Source organism: Equus caballus, chromosome 4 (assembly GCF_041296265.1).
Source record: "Equus caballus isolate H_3958 breed thoroughbred chromosome 4, TB-T2T, whole genome shotgun sequence".
NCBI classification, from domain to species: domain Eukaryota; kingdom Metazoa; phylum Chordata; class Mammalia; order Perissodactyla; family Equidae; genus Equus; species Equus caballus.
The window spans coordinates 44,871,263-44,892,953 of NC_091687.1; the positions used below are offsets into that span (position 1 = coordinate 44,871,263).

Genomic DNA, 21,691 nt, shown 5'->3' on the forward strand with positions numbered 1-21,691 from the left:
CATCCCTATCAGTTTATTCTGTCCTGTGTAATTGGTTCTTGATCTTAATCTTCTGTCAGCAGTTTGTGAGGTCATCAGTTTCTCTGTTGGAGTTCTGTAATTTTTACCCAGTTTAGTTTTACAATCTGAGCGTTTATTAGAAACCTGTATTCTAGAGTGTTAGAGTCCTTTCCATGAATTTTCCTGAAGATGAGACATATTTGCAAAAGCAAAAAGTAGAGTAAAACAATAACTGACTGTAAACAATAAAAGACTTAAAAATGATGATTGACAGAGAAACTTGGTTATCTCTGTGATATACAACACCTTAAACTAATAATTAGAATTATGGCTGATAGCCAGGATACATCAGAATTTAGGCATGTATATAATTTCTAAAACACTTATATCAGTAACATTTACCCACATACTACCAACCAAGAAAGATTATTATCACTTTATCTGACAATGTTTCCCATGTAACTTTAGACCAAATAAGCCTGATTAGTTTAGAATTAACAAAACAGATTTGTCTTTTAGGTAGAGTTAGAAACCATTTGTTCCCAACAATGATGTTTAGATTACCCACAAGAACTTTGAGACATTAGACAAACAGCTATCATTTAAAGTTATTATGCTGACAAATTTCTAACAGACAACATGAACTTATTTGACTAGGAAACCCAGGCTGCATATTTGCATATGCAGTGCTAACTCTGAGGACATATCCAAACATTTCAATCAAACCAACAAACTTAAGTTTTCATTAACCAAAGATTAATCCATATCATCTTAAAAGACAGTGGGTTAATTTCTATTGTATTTAGAATGTATGAGAGCGCTTAATTTAAGCCAATTAAACAGAACTCTTAGTATTGGCCATATCACCCGGAGGTAAAAATATCACACACATATAGACACACAGACACAGAGCCTTCACACCTATTGTTTTAAAAATCACTGCCATCAATCAGGTAATGAGTCAATCTCCAAGAGAGGGCACCCCACTTGGTTGCCAGGGTGATCAGGCCCGGAAACCAGGGGGGGCGCTCCCAGAGGTGGAGCCTATGATATTTTAAAGATTTCTTTGTCTCTCAACTGCAAAGCTCAAAAGGAGCCAAAAATGGTCACTGTAACTTTAAGAGAGAGGAAAGAAAAGGGTCCATTACCTTGCAAATCTCCTGAGCCTAGGGCAGCGTTCTACTTGTTCTGCCTGTGGGATTCCTATAGCAAGGGGTGATGGGGGCATCCCCCTGCATGTATCTCTTGTCCCCCTGCATGCATCTCTTGTATACCTTCCCTATTATGCCTGGCAGTCATAAGTGCCTGGTGAATGATTCCCAGGATAAAAGGATAGAGAAAAACAGTGAGGAACTTTCCGCCAGTCTGGGGGACATTCTACCCAATTGCAGCCTGGAGCCATTCTCCCAAGAAGGGGTTCCCATACTCAACCAAAGGTTAGAGTTTGGTACTTTCCTTGAACTGGAGTCCCGATTGGGACTTTTCCCGCAGTTCAGAGTATGGTCAGGTGCCAGAGGGAGGGGTCCCATTCCAGCCTTAGGAAAAGAAACCTTCCACGGGAGTCTTGGAGATTGGCGGCCGTCCTAATGACTTAAGTGGCCGACCCGTGCCCATGTAAAATTTGTCTATTAGAGATAGAGTCAGGAAGGAATGGATTAATTCATTTTCCATCACCCTCAGGCTTAAGGTACTGATTCTCTTCAGGCTGAATGCCACAATTTGCCCCATAGAGTAGCCATGGGCAGCAAAAGTGGATTCATACAGCTGTCCGAGAAGGTTCCCTATGGAGCAGTGAATTTAGATCCATCCTTGAAAAAGAGAAAGTCACAAGGAAAAAATAGGGCACTTACCAGAACTTGAGCTCACAAGCCGATGAAGCAAGTCCACCAGAAATGATGCAGGGTTGGTGAGCCGAGGAGTCGAGAGAAAGATTTCCTGGGCTCTCAAGATTTGGTGGCAGTGCTCTTTTATTTAGAGAATAGCGTGGAATAGCATGGGGACAGGACCCATGGGCAGGCAGAGCTGCTGCGTGGTGACAGGACCCACGGCCAGAACTTAACAGGTCTTGCTCTTATAATGTTGCACAAGGAAGTATTCCCAGTTAGACATTTTAAAACATACTTAGGCAAAGTTGATATAACCTCTTTATAAAGAAAATCAGCTTCTAAGTTGTGTTCCCACTATCATCCAGGTTTCCAAATTAACAGTTTCCTCTTCGGGGAACCAGGGACATTGTTCTTGTAAAAATGTAGGAATGTAGAAATCTGTCCCAAAGAGGCTTTTATGTCTCTTTTTTGCAAGCATACATGTTATTATTTCTATACAGAGCCTTCTTTCTTTAGACTCAGTATGGCCCAAAACTTCTCAAAAGTTCTTAATACTTCTTATTCTTCCTAACCTTATTTCACTCTCCCTTTCCGGAGAGGGACTAAAACTTCTCTATTATTATTATTATTATTATTATTATTATTTTTTATTTCACTCTCCCTTTCTAGAGAGGGGCAAAAACTTCTCAATTATTATTATTATTATTATTATTTATTTCACTCTCCCTTTCTAGAGAGGGGCAAAAACTTCTCAATTATTATTATTATTATTATTATTTTTATTTCACTCTCCCTTTCTAGAGAGGGGCAAAAAACTTCTCAATTATTATTATTATTATTATTATTTTTATTTCACTCTCCCTTTCTAGAGAGGGGCAAAAACTTCTCAATTATTATTATTATTATTATTATTATTATTTCACTCTCCCTTTCTAGAGAGGGGCAAAAACTTCTCAAAGTTCTTAACACCTACTACCCTTCTGTCCTTTCCTCACTCTCCCTTTGGCAGAGAGGGGCTAAAGGGGGCTCTTCTTTCCAGCCCTGGGTAGGATCCTATCCGTCCCGAGAAGTGGGGGGAACTTACCCTTCAGGTCCCTGTTCGGGCGCCACTTGCCGGGGTCCCGCCCCGGCGGAGTCCAGGTTCCTGAGGGATGGACGGCGTCGGCGCGATGAGGGAGGGGGAAAATAAAGGGGATGTGAGACTTGGGTTGGTGTTAGCAAGTCCGACTTTACTGTGCACAAGTGTCGTTTATATATTTTTCAGGATTAGTACAGAAATAGTTTTACAAATATTCTCAGAGAGATAAGGAAGTAAGAAACGAGCACAAGAATATTTATTAGCATTCCATTCTATAGAGCATAAGGTTAATGATCGTCTTCTCTGCAATTAACTAGTGTTTGTTGTCTCTAAGCTAAAGGAGATAGGTACCTAGGCGTCTGTTGTAATTCATGGTAAAGTTAAATCAAAGAGAGAAGGTCCAGGCCTCCGGACAGGACAGCAGCCCGTCTGGTTACATCCTGGTGGAGCCATCCCTGCCTCCCTCAATCATTTACGCCATTAGTGTAGATGGTTAATGGGAACAAAAGGCGACTCCAGGGTGTCTTATCCCCAGGGCTATCTGCATTCTCAGCGGGCAGTTAAACATCTTTACTTTTTCGCGCCCTTTAGGGGCTGGAAGCATTCCTTTGTCTTTTAGATTGTAGAGCTAACGGTCCCTTAGGTACACTGCCGGAGAAAGTATCATATTGTTAGTAAAGTAAAGGGCTGAAAAGCTAAACTAAACTATATATCTTCAAGAATAAAAAAGAGAAATAAGTATACACATAACCTTGATAGAAAGCATGCATATAATTCAGAAAATATCGGGGGTGTTGGCCGGCCATCCTTCACCGAGGGGCATTCTTGCACCCCTCGGCCCTTCTACTCACCAATTATTTATTATTTATTGCTTTTAGGAGAAAACCTCTATAACATTTTAACAGAAAGCAGAAGGTCAAGAATAATATATAGATACTTCTTGATCATCCAATTAACCAGCAAACTTAGAAGGACGATGCATATGTATATTTAGACAAAGAACTGGAGGGAGAAGGAAACATTAACCAGATGGAGGCCATAAACCTAATTCGACATCTTATCTGGGCAGGATTCCTTTCTGATTGTCTCACATGGGACTGTGTGCTCCTCCAATAATTAACTGAAAAATATCTTGAAAGTTACCTGCAGGTGGTCACATTCTCTTACTGTATCTAATTTTCCCGGGAGGTAGTGCCTCCCAAGCAGCCACCCAAAGGAGTGAAAACTGGAGGTTAAGAAAGGAAAAGGAATGAAGGGCAATTAGAAGCAGCACAGGTTTCAGAACTATGTGAGGGGCTGGCCGGTTATTCTTCACCAAGGGGCGGCCCTGCACCCCTCGGCGTTAATCGGCTGGACCCTGTCAAACAGCCGATCAAATGATGTAGCCACGGCTCCCAGCATCTCCCCCTTTTTTACTTTTTAAGGCCAACAGATGTAATTCTGCTGAAACCCGACTTATAGAGTTGAATATTAACTTGAGAAAGACTGGAAAAAGGCAAAGACAAATCATTAGAGCACCAATGGTGACAGCAATATTAACAATAAAGGAGCTCCAATTTTTCTCCCCTACAAAAGAGGTCAGAGAGGTGAAAAGGTTGGTGGCCACTTCAGAAGCAGAAAAGGATTCTTCAGCCTGATTAATATTATTAATTTGTCTATGTAAGTCACAAATGTCTAGACTAAAGTCTGAATGGTTCCATATTCCCTGGATATGATTTTTAATTTTTTCCCAAGAGTGTAGAGATTGATTTACCTTAAGAGGAGTCACACAGATCCATCTATAGGACACATGACAACGCAAGGCCAATCTAACCTTCAAATTTGTAAGTTCTTGTCCTATCTGTAATATTGCCTCTTCCAGAGTGTTTACCTTTGCCTCCAGTTTTTCGTCTATTATTTCTTGGGTAGTTAGGGCAAGAGTGGTATTCTTAGAAAGATCGTCTACATAAGAGGCAGTATGTATTTGTTTAGTCAGCGCTACAGCAGATACAGTGAGAGAGGTTGCTAATGCAATCAAGGCTGAGATACCCCATATTAAAGCAGAGATAAACCGGCGGGGGCGCTGTAAAAGATCAGTAGCCTGTTTCAAAGTAAGCAATCCAACATCATCATACCAGGGTTCAGACAAATGAACGGGTAGCATAAGATAGGGGGGTTGTTGTAATATGATTACAGCTCGTACCTCTATATCAGGGCTCAAACAATTAAGTTAAAAATACAATCTGGACAGGAGATATCATAACGAGAATTATTAAAAGAGATAGACATAGCAAAACTGTGTACAGGAAAGGCCAAGAAATCATAAGGGGCCAGGACACAGGCCTTAACCTTATATAACTGTGATACTGTTGGTCTAATCAATACAACATTCTGTAAAGCGGCTATGGCCTGGCACAAGTGTGGTTGAATTTTGCCAGAGTCAGTAGAAAGAATAGGAGGGCAGAGGCGAGTGCGGACGGGGAGCCAGACGTTTAGAAGGTTTCTCGCGGAGTGAAAGTCGTCTCATCTGGGCTACTGGGGGAGATTCATCATCTATCTTGACTCGGAAGCTGGGGCTCGTCTGCCTTGGTGGAGGTGGGGGCAGAGGCTGCTTGCGGTACATGTCGAATCAGATGATCAGGAATCCACAAGGAGATGAAGCGTCCTGTGGAAATATGCAAACATATCCTCGACCGACAGTTAAGAGAATATCAGGACCTTTCCACTGTCCTGTAAGCAGGTCCTTCCATTTGACCTGTAGTAAAATATTTTGTTTATTATCATTCCAATGTCTCATCATAGGTGACTCACCATGAAAATCTAAATTGAGAAAATTTATCACAAACAGAGCATGACTTAGTAAAAGACGGGGAGAGCTATATTTGAGCTCTCCTCCTTGTAATTTTTCCAATTGTTGTTTTGGGGGGCTCAGATAGGGAGGAAAAGACAAACGTTTCAATTTTGTTTATAAATTGCTGTAAGTCATAGTTCTTTAAGAGAATAGAGAAAAAGATTTTCTTAACTCTGGAAAAAAGCAAAATATTAAAAATCAGTAATATCTCAATTAAAAAGTCATAAAAATTATAATCATCCCTATCAGTTTATTCTGTCCTGTGTAATTGGTTCTTGATCTTAATCTTCTGTCAGCAGTTTGTGAGGTCATCAGTTTCTCTGTTGGAGTTCTGTAATTTTTACCCAGTTTAGTTTTACAATCTGAGCGTTTATTAGAAACCTGTATTCTAGAGTGTTAGAGTCCTTTCCATGAATTTTCCTGAAGATGAGACATATTTGCAAAAGCAAAAAGTAGAGTAAAACAATAACTGACTGTAAACAATAAAAGACTTAAAAATGATGATTGACAGAGAAACTTGGTTATCTCTGTGATATACAACACCTTAAACTAATAATTAGAATTATGGCTGATAGCCAGGATACATCAGAATTTAGGCATGTATATAATTTCTAAAACACTTATATCAGTAACATTTACCCACATACTACCAACCAAGAAAGATTATTATCACTTTATCTGACAATGTTTCCCATGTAACTTTAGACCAAATAAGCCTGATTAGTTTAGAATTAACAAAACAGATTTGTCTTTTAGGTAGAGTTAGAAACCATTTGTTCCCAACAATGATGTTTAGATTACCCACAAGAACTTTGAGACATTAGACAAACAGCTATCATTTAAAGTTATTATGCTGACAAATTTCTAACAGACAACATGAACTTATTTGACTAGGAAACCCAGGCTGCATATTTGCATATGCAGTGCTAACTCTGAGGACATATCCAAACATTTCAATCAAACCAACAAACTTAAGTTTTCATTAACCAAAGATTAATCCATATCATCTTAAAAGACAGTGGGTTAATTTCTATTGTATTTAGAATGTATGAGAGCGCTTAATTTAAGCCAATTAAACAGAACTCTTAGTATTGGCCATATCACCCGGAGGTAAAAATATCACACACATATAGACACACAGACACAGAGCCTTCACACCTATTGTTTTAAAAATCACTGCCATCAATCAGGTAATGAGTCAATCTCCAAGAGAGGGCACCCCACTTGGTTGCCAGGGTGATCAGGCCCGGAAACCAGGGGGGGCGCTCCCAGAGGTGGAGCCTATGATATTTTAAAGATTTCTTTGTCTCTCAACTGCAAAGCTCAAAAGGAGCCAAAAATGGTCACTGTAACTTTAAGAGAGAGGAAAGAAAAGGGTCCATTACCTTGCAAATCTCCTGAGCCTAGGGCAGCGTTCTACTTGTTCTGCCTGTGGGATTCCTATAGCAAGGGGTGATGGGGGCATCCCCCTGCATGTATCTCTTGTCCCCCTGCATGCATCTCTTGTATACCTTCCCTATTATGCCTGGCAGTCATAAGTGCCTGGTGAATGATTCCCAGGATAAAAGGATAGAGAAAAACAGTGAGGAACTTTCCGCCAGTCTGGGGGACATTCTACCCAATTGCAGCCTGGAGCCATTCTCCCAAGAAGGGGTTCCCATACTCAACCAAAGGTTAGAGTTTGGTACTTTCCTTGAACTGGAGTCCCGATTGGGACTTTTCCCGCAGTTCAGAGTATGGTCAGGTGCCAGAGGGAGGGGTCCCATTCCAGCCTTAGGAAAAGAAACCTTCCACGGGAGTCTTGGAGATTGGCGGCCGTCCTAATGACTTAAGTGGCCGACCCGTGCCCATGTAAAATTTGTCTATTAGAGATAGAGTCAGGAAGGAATGGATTAATTCATTTTCCATCACCCTCAGGCTTAAGGTACTGATTCTCTTCAGGCTGAATGCCACAATTTGCCCCATAGAGTAGCCATGGGCAGCAAAAGTGGATTCATACAGCTGTCCGAGAAGGTTCCCTATGGAGCAGTGAATTTAGATCCATCCTTGAAAAAGAGAAAGTCACAAGGAAAAAATAGGGCACTTACCAGAACTTGAGCTCACAAGCCGATGAAGCAAGTCCACCAGAAATGATGCAGGGTTGGTGAGCCGAGGAGTCGAGAGAAAGATTTCCTGGGCTCTCAAGATTTGGTGGCAGTGCTCTTTTATTTAGAGAATAGCGTGGAATAGCATGGGGACAGGACCCATGGGCAGGCAGAGCTGCTGCGTGGTGACAGGACCCACGGCCAGAACTTAACAGGTCTTGCTCTTATAATGTTGCACAAGGAAGTATTCCCAGTTAGACATTTTAAAACATACTTAGGCAAAGTTGATATAACCTCTTTATAAAGAAAATCAGCTTCTAAGTTGTGTTCCCACTATCATCCAGGTTTCCAAATTAACAGTTTCCTCTTCGGGGAACCAGGGACATTGTTCTTGTAAAAATGTAGGAATGTAGAAATCTGTCCCAAAGAGGCTTTTATGTCTCTTTTTTGCAAGCATACATGTTATTATTTCTATACAGAGCCTTCTTTCTTTAGACTCAGTATGGCCCAAAACTTCTCAAAAGTTCTTAATACTTCTTATTCTTCCTAACCTTATTTCACTCTCCCTTTCCGGAGAGGGACTAAAACTTCTCTATTATTATTATTATTATTATTATTATTATTTTTTATTTCACTCTCCCTTTCTAGAGAGGGGCAAAAACTTCTCAATTATTATTATTATTATTATTATTTATTTCACTCTCCCTTTCTAGAGAGGGGCAAAAACTTCTCAATTATTATTATTATTATTATTATTTTTATTTCACTCTCCCTTTCTAGAGAGGGGCAAAAAACTTCTCAATTATTATTATTATTATTATTATTTTTATTTCACTCTCCCTTTCTAGAGAGGGGCAAAAACTTCTCAATTATTATTATTATTATTATTATTATTATTTCACTCTCCCTTTCTAGAGAGGGGCAAAAACTTCTCAAAGTTCTTAACACCTACTACCCTTCTGTCCTTTCCTCACTCTCCCTTTGGCAGAGAGGGGCTAAAGGGGGCTCTTCTTTCCAGCCCTGGGTAGGATCCTATCCGTCCCGAGAAGTGGGGGGAACTTACCCTTCAGGTCCCTGTTCGGGCGCCACTTGCCGGGGTCCCGCCCCGGCGGAGTCCAGGTTCCTGAGGGATGGACGGCGTCGGCGCGATGAGGGAGGGGGAAAATAAAGGGGATGTGAGACTTGGGTTGGTGTTAGCAAGTCCGACTTTACTGTGCACAAGTGTCGTTTATATATTTTTCAGGATTAGTACAGAAATAGTTTTACAAATATTCTCAGAGAGATAAGGAAGTAAGAAACGAGCACAAGAATATTTATTAGCATTCCATTCTATAGAGCATAAGGTTAATGATCGTCTTCTCTGCAATTAACTAGTGTTTGTTGTCTCTAAGCTAAAGGAGATAGGTACCTAGGCGTCTGTTGTAATTCATGGTAAAGTTAAATCAAAGAGAGAAGGTCCAGGCCTCCGGACAGGACAGCAGCCCGTCTGGTTACATCCTGGTGGAGCCATCCCTGCCTCCCTCAATCATTTACGCCATTAGTGTAGATGGTTAATGGGAACAAAAGGCGACTCCAGGGTGTCTTATCCCCAGGGCTATCTGCATTCTCAGCGGGCAGTTAAACATCTTTACTTTTTCGCGCCCTTTAGGGGCTGGAAGCATTCCTTTGTCTTTTAGATTGTAGAGCTAACGGTCCCTTAGGTACACTGCCGGAGAAAGTATCATATTGTTAGTAAAGTAAAGGGCTGAAAAGCTAAACTAAACTATATATCTTCAAGAATAAAAAAGAGAAATAAGTATACACATAACCTTGATAGAAAGCATGCATATAATTCAGAAAATATCGGGGGTGTTGGCCGGCCATCCTTCACCGAGGGGCATTCTTGCACCCCTCGGCCCTTCTACTCACCAATTATTTATTATTTATTGCTTTTAGGAGAAAACCTCTATAACATTTTAACAGAAAGCAGAAGGTCAAGAATAATATATAGATACTTCTTGATCATCCAATTAACCAGCAAACTTAGAAGGACGATGCATATGTATATTTAGACAAAGAACTGGAGGGAGAAGGAAACATTAACCAGATGGAGGCCATAAACCTAATTCGACATCTTATCTGGGCAGGATTCCTTTCTGATTGTCTCACATGGGACTGTGTGCTCCTCCAATAATTAACTGAAAAATATCTTGAAAGTTACCTGCAGGTGGTCACATTCTCTTACTGTATCTAATTTTCCCGGGAGGTAGTGCCTCCCAAGCAGCCACCCAAAGGAGTGAAAACTGGAGGTTAAGAAAGGAAAAGGAATGAAGGGCAATTAGAAGCAGCACAGGTTTCAGAACTATGTGAGGGGCTGGCCGGTTATTCTTCACCAAGGGGCGGCCCTGCACCCCTCGGCGTTAATCGGCTGGACCCTGTCAAACAGCCGATCAAACGATGTAGCCACGGCTCCCAGCAAACCATCACACTTTTCATTTCCTAAAACATACTTACTGCAATATGTAATCACTTTTGTTTCATTAGTTTATCTATCTATTTATTTATTTTTTGCTGGTTTCTGTTTCCCCACTAAAATATAAGCCTCATCAAGGTAAGGATAATGTCTCCACTTGCAATATCCCTAGTGCCTAGCACATTATAGGGGCTCAAAACATCTTTTGAATGAAAAGAAACACCGGGAGAGAAATCACTAACCATGACAGATCACAGTGGTATCCACCTACCCAATCCATTTGAGTAGATCTTAAAAAGTTAAATTTATCCAAATAACGGCTGAGGCTGGAAAGATGAAAGACATATTAGTTTGGTTAGTTATCATGACTTTTTACCTGATAATCTTAGCATCAGAGAAAACACAGGCTCCCTTCACCGCCAGAGAAGACATCACTTAAGATATACTGAAAATATAGGCTAAGGGTGAGAGCTAACAACAGAAAGGTTTCATTTGCCCATAATTTTGCTGGATTAGTTAAAATTACCCAGGAACTTCAAGCAAAGGCAGCCCAGAAGGAAGTACAGAAAAATCTATATTCTCCAGATCCATTATTTTCCCATTTCTCTCCTTTGTGAATTGCAAGATAGAGCACCAAATGGAATGGAAAGTAGCATTTTTATCTTTTCCTGTGTCAAAACTAAAATAAAAGGAACTATCTCCCCCAAAGTAAAAAGAATAGTCATTTTCTTCTCTCTTTAAAAAATAGACTGTTTTGGGGCCAGCCCTGTGGCCGGGCAGTTAACTTCGTATGCTCCAATTGGGTGGCCTGGGGTTTTGCTGGTTTGGATCCTGGGCGTGCACATAGCACTGCTCATCAGGCCATGCTGAGGCGGCGTCCCATATAGCACAACCAGAGGCATTCACAACTAGAATATACAACTATGTACTGGGGGGAGCTTTGGGGAGAAGAAGAAAAAAAAGATTGGCAACAGATGTTAGCTCAGATGCCAATATTTTAGGAAGAAAATAGACTTTCGACAACCATAAATTTTATAGCAAATACAAACAAACATAGAAAGTGAATTTTATTTTAAGAATTGTTTAAAGTCAAAACTCCCCATTTGTTGTTTTGACTATAGAAGCTTCAAAGACTTATTCATGTGCTGTCTAATTTGCTGCCAATGATAAAAGCTCCCAATGTAAGTAGTCTATGAACATTTCCAGTTTTCCAATTTTAAATATTTCTTGTGAGGAGTATCTTAGTGATTTCTTTGGAAGAACGTGTATTATCCAATAACATAACTAAGAATTCTTACCTGTACTTAAATTTTAATTCTTCTCTTTTTAATCCCAATAATGGGATACCCACGCATGTTGTCAACTGGGCTTCCGTCTTTATATTACATATAAATAACAAACCTAGAATTGATTTAAATCCTACCATTTCTTCAAGGCCATGCTCAACCGGTATCTCTTCTGGGTAAATCACCACAGTTCTAAGTAATCCATGATACCTTTCTGAAAATTCCCACAATACTTCTCCATCTGTCTTCTGGTTACTTACCTCCTTCCGCCATCTCTGTTAATGATTCTTTCAGCGAATCAGCCTTTTGTCCTCCCCAGGGCAGCAACGTGGAGTTTGCTTAGGAGCAGTACTGCAGAACCACACAGCCTCCCGCAACGCCTACCTCCCCACTGACCAGCATCACAAGAATGTATGAATCTTTCCATCAGCTGCATAAGAAACGTGATTTTTCTTGAACTCAACTTCATCTGCATTTCAATTCCTCATTCCACCTGAGGACAGAAGAAGCTATTTAATTGATTCCAGGTTATCTCAATCAGTTCAGGACTCTCTCTCCTTCCCCAGTCAGGAAAAGACTGCTTCCTGGTGCTGCGTCTATGCAGAGAGGTTGGGGAGGGCTGCCTGCAGTTGTCGTCAGGCCCCACTGGCACTGTCTGAGGGGCAACTCACCTCATCTGCATTTTGCTCCTGGTGCCCACTCACCCTGGCCTACGCTGAGCTGCCTGCTCCCCACCCTCAGCCAATGCTATTCCTCATCATGATGCCTCTAGAAATGGTGGCCTCAGGCTTGTTGCTTGTTCCTCCTGCCTATCTATAGTCAGAACGGCATTTTCCTGGTCATTTTTGTATCATAATAAAAAAATGACAACCTTGCTCTTCTTATGCCCATATAGATATACTATCTTTCCAAGTCCATATAAACACGTAAAAAGTTGAATAACCCAATGCTCCTTTATACTAAAAAAAAAAGTGCAAGAAGGACTTAAAGGAATATAACCAGAAAATAATTTTCTATAACATCTCTTTCAATACTGTTTAATATTTGTTTATCAAAGTCAAAAATGTACATGCTGGTTACAAGCAGCAGTCCCCAGCCCCATCCCTTTCTGCCACCAGGCTCAGCCCCTAGGTGTTCATCCCGGTGCTCCTATTCTCTCTCTCAACAATATGCTTCATGAGCTCGTTGTTTTATCAATTCCCAATATTTCCCATTAACTTTGTGCTATGATAGACAAAGATTTATGTCACTCTACTATCACTTACCTCCCTTTTCTCATCATCCCAGTTTGTACGGCTTTCTTTTTCTTTATTGGCTACCGTGGCATACTTCCTGGATTCCTTGCTCCATCCACTATGGAGAGCATTTCTCACTTGCCATTTAGTATGTTAAGCTATTGCCTTTCCTAGTCTTCTCTTCAGCTCTCCTCCACCCCACCTTCACCTCTTAACTTCTGTCACCCCTACTCTTAACTTTGTACTGTCGAGATTGATAACATGAGGGGCCAGCCTGCTGGTGCAGTGGTTAAGTTTGCAGGTTCGTCTTCAGCGGCCCAGGGTTCACTGGTTCTGATCCTGGGTGTGGACCTACACACCACTTATCAAGCCATGCTGTGGCAGGCATCCCACATATAAAGTAGAGGAAGATGGACTCGGATGTTAGCTCAGGGCAAATCTTCCTCAAAGGAAAAAAACAAGATTGACAACATGAGCATGCTGTTCTGTAACCACCATCTGGTCTTCTGTGTTCTGTCAACACATTGTTCTAGAAGTTAAACATCAAAAAAGTTTACATTATTATGACTAGCTACATATTTTCCAATGCAGAACAATCATTAAGATAACATTTCTTTTCTCATTCTTGTTTTGATTTATCCTAGAGTGTAATTGGCTTCTTGCTTGCTCTCTTTTTAAGAAAAATATCTTCATTTGTCACGTGAGATTTTCAAGGCCCTTGAGGTTTTTTTTTTTCTTTCTTTCACAGGAAAGACTGTTCACAGGTTTATTTCAGTTTTAAAAGTTTTTTAAGGGGCCAGCCCTGTGATGTAGGGGTTAAGTTCGGCACGCTCCAATTTGGTGGCCAGGGTTCGCAGGTTCAGATGCCACTCCAGACCTATGTCACATGTCAGCCACATTGTGGTGGCAACCCACATATAAAGTGGAGGAAGATTGGCACAGATATTAGCTCAAGGTTAATCTTCCTCAAGCAAAAAAAGAGGAAGACTGGCAACAGATGTTAGCTCAGGGCTAATCTTCCTCAGGAAAAAAAAAGGTTTTAAGCTTTGGCAAAGAGCGTTGCTTTTTTTTCTTTCAGTTTTATTGAGATATAATGGACATACAGCACTGTATGAGTTTAAGATGTACAGCATAATGACTTACTTTTTATGAGTGTCACTTTTTACAGTGTTGCTTTTTAAATCATCACTGAACCCCAGGAGGTTAGAATTTAATACCCCCACTGTAACCCTTCCTCTTTCCTCTGCCTATCCAACTGGAAACAAATCGTGTAGACAGTCAAGGCTTGGCTGTGAGTAAGACCTGTTAACTCTGTTTCCATTAGTCATGCTCCATGATGAGCACAAGAGTACATGCTCCTGACTTTGTGGCTGAGAAGTGTCAGTTGGGCTAAAACCCCAAACAAGAATTCGAAGATGAAGAGATATACAACTGTTAGGAAAAAAGGAAAAAAACTGAGGTAATTAGACAACTACACACACATGCTTTACCACGTACAGAATCAGTACTTAATAGTAAGGAAGGCAGTAAATATAGCTCATTGTCTTCAACTGCCAAAAATTGTTTCTATGTATTCTCTCCATGTTTTCGGCTGAACGGTAAGTGCTTAATAGTCAAAAGAGACTCTCAAACTGGATTCTGCTCGCTCGCCTGCCTCGCTCTGCTTTCACTGCAACCATGTCTGACACACCCGATCAGGCTGAGATCGAGAAATCTGATAAGCTGAAACTGAAGAAGGCAGACACACAAGAGAAAAATCTACTGCCTTCCAAAGAAATGATCGAACTGGTGAAGCAAACAGACAAACAGACGAATCCTAATGAGGCATGCGGCCAATATGCCCTGCCCATTCCACAAGCATTGCCTTAGGTTACTCCTTTTAGCTGTTTAACTTTGTTAAGATGCAAAGAGGTTGGATCAGATTTAGATGACGGAGCTGCTCCTTTCACGTCAAAGAATCGAGAACTACTGACCAGGAAGGCCTGTCCCTCCCTGGCGGGCCTGGCTGGCAGGGAAGGAAAAGTACTTGCTTGCCTGTCAGTGAAGCAGCAGCTGCGTGGACCCACAGTGATTTTCAAGTAAAAACCAAGCTGGTCCAAGATGTCCTGCAGGCTGTAAAATGCAATTTAATCAGAGTGCCATTTTTTTGTTGTTATTCAAATGATTTTAATTATTGGAATGCACAACTTTTTAAATATGCTAATAAAAAGTTTTAAAATATTAGGAAGAAAAAAGTCAAACAACCTGGCTTTATATCCTAACATCACTACTTCCTGCTTCATCATTCCTCAGACTCAAGAATTGATGCTGACACAAAAACAAGTCGCTATTGGAAACCTAAGAGTACAAGTTTTGCTGTAGTTCCAGAGTGTGGGAAGGTGGTGACTTATAGAGCATAAAATCATCCTAAATGGATCCATCTCCTTCGTCGACTCTCTTTTTGAGCTTAGGTTGAATTAATCTCCCAAAGCCTCCGTTGCCTTGTCAATAAGACACAAAGAATCATAGTATTTGTGTTAAAGGGGTGCTACAGGAATTAAATGAAATAAGGCACTGAACACACATCTGGCACTTGGTAAGCACTTATTTAAAAACAACTATCATTATTCTCACTATTCTTTACATTTTTATACGGCCCAGCCACTTTGGGCAGTTGCTACCATTGCCTTTTCAATTCCAGTTTGTTTAAAGTGAGCTATGCCTTAATTATGTTATCCAAACTGATGAAGCCTTATTCATAAAATACAAGCCAATGCTGCAAGCTTAGACACACAATAAGAAAAGTAAAGATACATTGGATTTGGTTTCATTTACAGAAATTGACTGTTGAGCAAATTAATTTCATTCATGTATACAGAGCTAACTGCTCCCTGGAAATATTCTCCACACCAAGATACGTGTCTCAGTGAAGTGCTACATTTCCCCTAAAACACCTGAATACTTCGTTTAGAGTGAATAATAATGATACAATCGCATTTGCAATTTACTGTCTACTGTTTGTTTCCCAGGTACTATACCATATGTTTTACAATATGAGTTCATGTTATCATCACAAAAACCCAGTAGGCACATCACAATGTAGGCATATTAAACACACACACACACGCATACAGAACCAGATATTAAGTTATATGCCCAAGGTCAAACAGCTAGTATATGATAAAAACCAGAGTATAAACCAGGTCCATCTTACTGCAACGTCTATATTTCATTCCATTATCTACATTCTTATAATCTCCAATTGATTGTACTCAAACTCATGCTTGGGATACATTTAAAAGCGAGGATCCTAATCGATGGATTGGACCAGGGGACATGATGATGAAAGAGGGGAGAACTAACTTTGATGCTCAGGTTTCTGGCTAGAGCAATTAGATTGACCATAAGTACCCAAGGGTGCTACATTATAAATTTCAAAGAGGAAGACTAGAGGGAAAAAGCCTAAAAAGGTGGGTTGAGCCCATATTAGTGAATATCTTAAATAGTGAGCTAAGGAGACTGTATTTACTTTAGTGAAAAGTACTAAATTACTGACGAGTTTTGAAGAGCAGAATAATATAACCAGAGTTGTGCTATAAACATGTCGCACTGGGAAAATTAGAGAGGGGTGTGTCAGGAGTCAGGGGAAATTGTTAGCAAATTATTCAAATCATACAGAAAGAGATAAGGAAGACTTGCTCCAGGGTTAGTAGTATTCTAATGATAAGAAATGTAAACTCAATAGGTCTTTTGGTTGGACATCTCTATACATTTATATATCTATATCTGTATATAACTTGAGGCTGTTTATAATAAACAAACAATATAAACAATACAAAATAATTTTAACCATTAAACCATAAGAATAAGAACCAAATTTTAAAGGGAAATGTTGAGTAATTAGACTAGGAAGTTGGTACAACTGAGTCCAAAAGTTAGCTTTGAGTTCTCTGACAGCCAAGATAAATAAAATACAAACAAGGGGAAAGAGATGAAAATGCTGGATTATATAGCTCCCATCTGATATAAGGAGACATATTAGTTTTCCAGGGGAGATACACTGAATTATAAAAGAAATAAATCTCACAGTCTTTTATATAAGAAACATTAAAGGGCACAGTAAACTATGCCACAGCAGCTATTGGAGATATATATATATCTCCAATATATCTCCAATAATATATATATATATATACTCCTCATAAACAATTTTTATATCAAATATTCGTATATGTCTTATATCCAAACACCCAATTAAAATTGAAGACATATGGTGCACCTGTGATAGTATTTTTGCAGAAAGTAGTAGTGAAGTCCAAATAATGAGTTTTACAGTGACTTGATTTGATTCAGAAATAGAACTTTGAAAATAAGAATAGATGCTTGGTGGTTCCCTTAGACATCCCCCACCCAAACTCTCAGCCCACTAGTGATATCAACTCTACAGCAGTACAGACAACACGGTTGGTCAGAGTTAGTGGCATGGACTCTGGAACCAGACAGCCTGAGTTCAAAACCCATTTACTATAGACATCAATGGAAGCAGTGTCAGTAGAGTGCTTGCTGATGACAATCGGGAAGGAAAGGTTCCAGCGTGGACTACAATTTCAGCTGGCAAAGAGTTCAGAGTCACTTTTCTGATACATTAACTATTAAACTACTGCCTGGAGGAAGAAATGAATAAGGAATGACTCCACAACTGGGTTTTTCAGTTTGACTTTGAAAAATACACTTCTCTGTTTTAGGGTAGCTGATGAATCGAAATCTTAACGTTCTCATTATTAATCTAGTTCAAATGATTTCTTTCCTGATTTTTAACTGGTGTTTCTATGATGTGTTACAAATTTGCCATTTTTCTAAGACAATCGGGCTGGCTGTACCTAATTTTAATTGAATTTTTGACCTTTAAGGATCCCGTTCAGCTGCCCTGATATCTGATTAGGAGTATTTTCAGTAGACTTATTACTCTGGCTTATTATTTTAAGATTGCAGAGTCATGTTGAAAAGGAGATTATCTTCTGTCTTTTGGCAAGTATGTACGATGTGAATCTCTTAATTGCACCCAGAAGCAATGGAAAGAAAACACATTTATTAAATATTTTTTAAAACTGTTATCCTTGACTGTATGTGAATGGCTCAAAAAACCACAAAACTCCTAATTTTTTTATTCAAGAAACACCAATGACTAGGAGTTTATAAGGTGAAAAACATCTACGAGCTTTGCTCTTCTTTCAGAGTAAGTAATCTTTGCTTGCTCATAGAATTTGTTGACATTTAGACTGAACAAAGTGTTGATGTCAGTTGACTTCACCTGGTTTTACTCCTCCCAATCCCCGTCCCCTGCAACATTTGCCACCTTCGCTCTGGCTATCCAATGGACAGCCAGTGCATATCTCTCTGCCTTTCTTAACCTGTTCTCTCTCCCTGGAATTCCTTCTATCCCATTCCCTCCCATCTAGGGAAATTTCATTCCATGCTCCCATAATACAAGGTTTGCTCCTCTGTTACAGCATCTCTTATACGTCCTGCCTCCCTGACTTTCTTGAGTACTGCTGGGGCAAAAACTGACCCATCCCATCTCTGTATTCCCAGCACTGTATTTGCTTGGCAAATAGCAAACATTAAATAAATGTTTATTGAATTAATTTTCCTATGGTATGTGCAGAAGGTTGGAGGGTTGGAATATTGTGCCCTTTTTCCAGTTGTGTGCCCACTTCTGACTTCACCATACAAGGAACTAAAATGAGTTTCCCATAAGAAGTGGCTTTCTGGACAAAGGGATGGCAACACGAGACTAAACTCCTGAAGAGGCAGCATCATGAAACATAGAAGGCAGTAATTAGATTCAGATGCAGGGGATTCAAATTCCATGAAGCAACCATATATTACCTGGTTTTGAGTATAACCGCTTAACATCCCCTCCAGCCTACCTCAGACGGCGCAGAAGCTTGTAACTCTGCCTTTGCCTCTGTCGTGGTGTCTCTTCCCATACAGCGGCAGATGCTTAATAACTCAGGGCCTGGTAAAAATAGCTCTAGGTATTTTCGCTGTAAGAATCTTTGTCACAAGCAGTCTCACCACACAACTAATTGGCTGTACGGGCAATTTTACCATAAAAGATAAAATAACTGGTCGGCAGTTTGGGGTTTCATTCATTATGGTTTCATGTGGTTACGAATGGTTTTCATTCTGTTCATCTGGTTTCATTTGGTTACAAATATGCATCCTAATATTTGGATGAAACTGATACCTCTCTTAATGAAGAAAGAAATTTTAGAAGAAAAAAGTGCAAGGCAGAAAGTGGAGAAAAATTAACAAGCAAAAAAAACGTACAATACTATGGACAAAAGACTTGGAAGACAAAGTACTTAGGTAACAATCCACAAAATCAAATCAGTTCTTTGCACAGTAATGCCATGAATCTACACACATTTAAATATTCAAATATTTGTACTTAAATAATTTGTATTTTCATTTTTCATTGTTGTCTTTTTAATTTTGTTATTCATTTTTCATGTGTCATTATGAAAACCACTTGTAACTAAATGAAACCATCATGAAACCCAAACTGTCAACCAGTTATTTTATCTTTCACAGCAAAATTGTCTTACTGCAAATGAGTCGTGCAATCAAACGGCTGCATGTTAAAATACCGGACACGGGTAACATAGTGTAGACTAGAAGGATTTTAAGAGTGATTGACATGAGGGTACTCAACTAAAAAATTAATAGAGCAAGTTAGAATTCCCATAAGGCAACAAATAAAAGGAAGTGATCATAGCAGCAAGGTTTCCCATGTTAAAGGTAAGCCATGTGTCAGAGAGGAGAGAAGGAAGGGACTTCGCCTTACAGACATGTTCTACCAATATAATATTTGCAGCAGCAGCTATGTTTCAGAGCATTGTCTAAAGTTCTGGAATCTGGAGCAACAAAACAGTGAAGAATTGATGCATCCACTTGATATAGATGATAGCCAACAATGCCACATTTACTAGTCAGGTAACATGAACATGATACTATTCTAGGCATTTTCCAAGACCTACAAAATAAAGTAAAAATTGTTAATTCCGGGAAAAAATTGAAATCCACAATCAGAAACCACACAAATTCAAAGTCACAATCTAGTTAATGCAATAAACTTCAAGAACTGTAGCCAATGGAAGAAACAGAAAATTCTGGAGCAAAGCAGAGAGGCCCATCACAGCCCGGCTCCACAGAGCCCATGTCCTCCTAATCGTGCCATCACCTTCCAAAAGTTTTATCTGTACATTGACAAAATTCTGAGAATTCTCAATGATGCTACACATGGAGAGAGAAAACTGAGTGGGCAGATCATTATTTTCTTCCAAAATGCAAGGGATAAAGGTGGCTGAGAGAAACTGGTGACACCAGGGAAGAGAAGAACAGAGATGACTCTTTAAGAGCAGAGGAGGGAGGCTCCAGGCCACACAGAGATCAAAGACCAAGGGGTTCCCTTGCAAGAAAGGAACAGACCCTCCAACGAGGGAACTGACATGGAACAAGACCTTGCACAAAATCTCAAGGGAAAGAGCAGAGTCTGGGTATTCAGACTGCATCAGACCTCATCCAAGTGCCTTCTCCCTCTGTCATTCCTTCGGGCTAAGAAATGCAAACAGAACACAAAATTCCCAGCCCTCAGAGGGGAAAAAAATTTCTAATATTATAGGAACAGTCAAGGAGTCATTCTCACTCTCTCTGCCCAGAGTCACCCAAGGAACATCAAGATGGAGAGACTGGCCTGGAAACTATGCAAATATATTATACACTGTGTTAGGATTCTCCGGAGAAACAGAACCAATAAGATGTGTGTGTTGTATGTGCATGTGTGTGAAGAAGGAGAGAAGAGAGATTGATTTTAAGGAATTAATTAAGGGTTTTAAAGAATTAGCTCACATGATTGTGGGGACTGGCAAATATGAAATCGATAGGGTAGCCTGGAAGTCTAGAAATTTGGCAAAAAATTGATGTCTTGAGTCCAAAGGCAGGCTAGAAGCAGAATTCCTCAGTCTTTCTTCCTTAAAACCTTTAACTGATTGGATGAAGCCCACTTATATAACAGAGAGTAATGGCTTTACTCTAAGTCTACTGATTCAAATATGAATCACATCCAAAAAGAAATCTTCACGGCAACTTCCAGACTGGTGTTTGACCCAACAACTAGGCAACATAGCCTGGCCCCAGGTTGACACACAAAATTAACCATTAACACACAGAGATACATATACACAAAGGGAGCCACCTAGAAGCAGAACAGTTGACGTTCACTGCATATGCTAGGCACTGTTCTTTACACTTCACATGCGTTTGCTCATTTAATCCCCACAGCAACCTTATGAGGTAAGTAACAGTTATTATTTGACAGATTAGAAAATGGAGGCAGACGGTGCTTAAGTAATTTGTTCAAGGCCACACGGCTAGCAAGTGGCTAAGCCAGTATTAAAATTGGTAGCACTTGCTCAAAACTCATGCATTTTACCACTGAACTAAAATAAAACATAACTCAGGAAACAGAAGGAAATTCCCTTAATTACTTCATACTAAGAACATCTTAATAAGAACATGAATTCAATAAAATAAGCGCATATCAATAAAACAATAAAGCAATTAAATGAGATGAAAAAGGAAATGACTTGTCTATGAGAACAAATTGGGGACTCTGCAACATGATTATGGAAATAAGTCAATTAGAAACAGCAAGATGAATTACTGACACAAAAGTGAAATACTGACACAAAGAAGGGAAGGAAGGAGTTAAAATAATCTAAGTGAATGAAGATGAAAAGGGCAAAGAATTAAAGAAAGCTGGAAAAGTATTATAGAATGATACCATATATATTACAATTTTTTTTTTGAGGAAGATTAGCCCTGAGCTAACATCTGCTGCCAATCATCCTCTTTTT

At 39.7% G+C, this 21,691-nt stretch overlaps 1 long non-coding RNA gene across 1 annotated transcript; it reads right to left on the reverse strand.

Annotated features, from left to right (window-relative positions):
* Positions 1-3,034: 3,034 nt before the first annotated feature.
* Positions 3,035-9,070, reverse strand: LOC138923738 (uncharacterized). Its single transcript, XR_011437807.1, has 2 exons — positions 8,882-9,070; positions 3,035-5,548 (listed from the first exon to the last, which is right to left on the reverse strand). It is a non-coding gene; the product is annotated as an uncharacterized lncRNA (long non-coding RNA).
* Between the last annotated feature and the right edge of the window lie 12,621 nt (positions 9,071-21,691).